The 3,522-nt window shown below is 39.9% G+C and overlaps 1 pseudogene; it reads left to right on the forward strand.

The window, feature by feature from the left end:
* Window positions 1–2,493: 2,493 nt before the first annotated feature.
* On the forward strand, window positions 2,494–3,245 carry LOC101985274 (annotated as a pseudogene).
* The last annotated feature ends 277 nt before the right edge of the window (window positions 3,246–3,522 follow it).

Raw genomic sequence — 3,522 nt, forward strand, 5'->3', positions numbered from 1 at the left:
AAAAATTATTAATCTTTTAATCTACAAGGCCAACTTGAATATAGAAGAATTAAATCAAGCCAGAGTTTAGCACAATTCACATGTTTATTAGAATAATGAGGTCTTTGCTTATTTCTGTGTGGGCGGATCCTACTACATATGATCCTAATCCAATAATCACAGCCATCATCTTCTAGGGATCTAATTTCATTCTTTAGAAGAAAAGTTTTTTTTTTACAAGAAGATGCTTATAGCATTATTTTTATAATATTTTATTTTCTTAATCATTTGTTTATGAATACAATATAGTTTCATCTAATCCACTCATCCTCATTTTTTTTTTCTGCTCTGATTCCACCAACCCTACTACCAGCACTATTTCTTCCTAACTTCATGTGTTCTTCTTTGTTTTCTTTTTTATCTGCTGGGGATACAGTATCTGTATGGGTGTAGGGGCTCCTGTTGAAGGATGGGTAACCTTAGGGGTCACCTATGAAGAAAACTGACCCTGCCTCTCCAAATAGCCATCAATTTCTAATAGCCCATTAGCTGAGGGAGAGTCTTCATGACTGCATCCCTCATTTCATGCTAGGAGTTTTACCTGGTGTGGTCCTGTGTATGTTGTCACAACTGTTAGGGGTTCATGTGTGCATACTGCCCTGCTGTGTTCTGAAAATAGTTTCACTGTACTCATCCAGTCCCTGCTAGCACTAACTAATCTTTCATCCTTCACTTCCAATTTCATTCCTGAGTCTCAGGTATAGTGGGTGTGGTGTTGATGTCCCCTGTAGGACTGGGCACACTTGTCTCTGCATATTCGCTGTTGTGGATCTCTGTTGATTACTATCTACTGCTCAAACAAGCTTATCTGATGAGGGCTGAGAGACATACTAATATATGGATACAATGGTTGATCATTAAAAGTTGGTTTAATACTGTGTCTATTCAAAGGATAGTAAGTTCCTTGCTAAAGACTATGACCAATTTAGTCACATGTTCTTGGCTCTAAATCCAATCACAGTGCCAGCATGAGTTCTGTCTTCTAGACTGAGGATTATATCCAAGCAGAAAGTGGCTGGTTGCTTTTCTAACATTTGTGTCAACATTGCACCCTGGACATCTCCTGACATGATTGCTATAGCAGTTGTCAGGGTTCACAGTTAGGCAGGACTGATGACTTTTCTCTTTAGGAGAGTGTACAGTGCCTTCCAGCACCATGATACTTTTATTGTTGAGAAAGTCTTATCTAAAAGTAAAATTATAGTATGTCACTTTCAAAAATAATATCAAAATAACAGAATGGCTATAGTTCACCCTAGCTATAAGTGGGTTCTATGTAAAATGTTTGTTTATATTTAAGCTTTGCTGATACATACAGCTGAGTTGATTTACTTCTTCATTCATTATTTTAAGTACAACACAGAATTTCTTCTCCTTTTAGTCATAACCAGGCGATTCAATTTCTCTTCAGAATTATAAAACATGATACTTCTCTATGCAGTATATTCAATGAGAACTCCAAGCATGGATGAGTATCCCAATGAAGGACATATATTTCACTTCCTAAAGGAAACACCAAAGAGAAAGTTGGAAAGCTGTATTCCTTTTCTTCCTGTGATCAAACATCTTACAAAACAACAACTTATGAGAAGAGGAGTTTATTTAGGCTGAAGGTGTTGAAATAGGAGCAGTGGGGCTGTGTCCCCAGCACCTGGCCACCCACATGGCTAGCTTATGCCCAGAAATAATTACACGGAAACTGTATTCTTTTAAAAACCGCTTGGCCTATTATATCTAGCCTTTTCTTGGCTAACTCTCTTACCTGGACTATCCCATTTCTAATAATGTGTGTAGCCCACGAGGTGGCTTACCAGGGAAGATCTTAACCTGTGTCTGTCTGGAGTGGGAGAATCATGGCGACTCCTTGACTCAGCTTCTTTCTCCCAGCATTCTGTTCTGTTTACTCAGCCTATCTAAATTCTACCCTATCAGAGGGCCAAGCAGTTTTCTTTATTACTTAACCAATGAAAGCAACAGATAAGATACAACACCCACCTCCATCATGAAGGTTTGCCATGGTAGGGAAAGCATGGTAGCAGGAACAGGAGGTTTTTGGTACCAACATCTTCAAAGTGGACAGGAAGTGGGGCTGAGCTATGAAACCTCAAGGCCCATTCCCACTAGACTCACTCCATGCAGCAAGGCCCTACCTCCTAAAGGGACACTACCTTCAATCCTAGCACCTTTAGCTGGGGGCCAAGTCTTTAAACATACAAGCCTGTCTAGTCTTCTTACATTCATGCTACAATGAAGTAGAAGCTCACAAACACTACCTTGGGTAGTATTTTTAAAAATATACATTGAACTGACTCCTGATGTATTACAAAAGGAACTAAAAGTCTTCTGATGTTTTCAAAAAAAAATATTTTATATTTTTGTTTGTGAGCCTAGCCTTTAATAGCTGAGCCATCTCTCCAGCCCCGTGGCGCCTCCTAGGCGGTTGGCTCTGCGAAGATGAAGCTGAATATCTCCTTCCCTGCCACTGGCTGCCAGAAACTCATCAAAGTGGATGATGAATGCAAGCCTCAGACCTTCTATGAGAAGCACATGGCCATGGAAGTGGTTGCTGATGGCCTTGGTGAAGAGCGGAAGGGTTACGTGTTCCAAATCAGTGGTGGCAATGACAAACAAGGTTTTCCCATGAAATAAGGTGTCCTGACCCATGGCAGAGTGCGCCTGATGTTGAGTAAGGGGCATTCTTGTTATAGACCAAGGAGAACTGGAAAGAGGAAGAGCAAATCTGTCTGAGGATGCATTGTGGATGCCAATCTGAGTGTTCTCAACTTGGTTATTGTAAAAAAAAGGAGAGAAGGATATTCCTGTACTGACAAGATACTACTGTGCCTCGTCGGTTGGGACCTAAAAGAGCTAGCAGAATCTGAAAGCTTTTTAATCTTTCTAAAGAAGATGATGTCCGCCAGTACATTGTTAGAAAGCCTTTAAACAAAGAAGGTAAGAAGCCCAGGACCAAGGCACCCAAGATTCAGCGTCTTGTGACTCCACATGCCCTGCAACACAAACGCCAGCATATTGCTCTGGAGAAGCAACGAACAAAGAAAAACAAGGAGGAGGCTGCAAAATATGCTAAACTTTTGGCCAAGAGAATGAAGGAAGCTAAAGAACAGCGCCAGGAACAGATTGCCAAGAGGGGAAGGCTGTCCTCGCTGAGAGCTTCTACTTCTAAGTCTGAGTCCAGTCAAAAATAAGTCTATAAGGGTAACAAATAAATGATCAGACCTTGAAAAAAAATTTTATTAGCAAATTGATAATTGAACAAAACAATGTGTTTCATAATGGCATTTCACACACATATATAATTACTATATCCTGCTTTCTCTCCCACAGTTCTCCCACCTTTACCTCCAAGCCTTCCTTCCATTTTCACATAGTATCTCCATTATTATTTTCTTTAATCTTTACTGTTACATGTATACACATAAATATACAATTACACGCTACTAAGTCCAGTTCATGTTGCTTACT

This window comes from Microtus ochrogaster, linkage group LG5 (genome assembly GCF_000317375.1).
Source record: "Microtus ochrogaster isolate Prairie Vole_2 linkage group LG5, MicOch1.0, whole genome shotgun sequence".
NCBI classification, from domain to species: Eukaryota; Metazoa; Chordata; class Mammalia; order Rodentia; family Cricetidae; genus Microtus; species Microtus ochrogaster.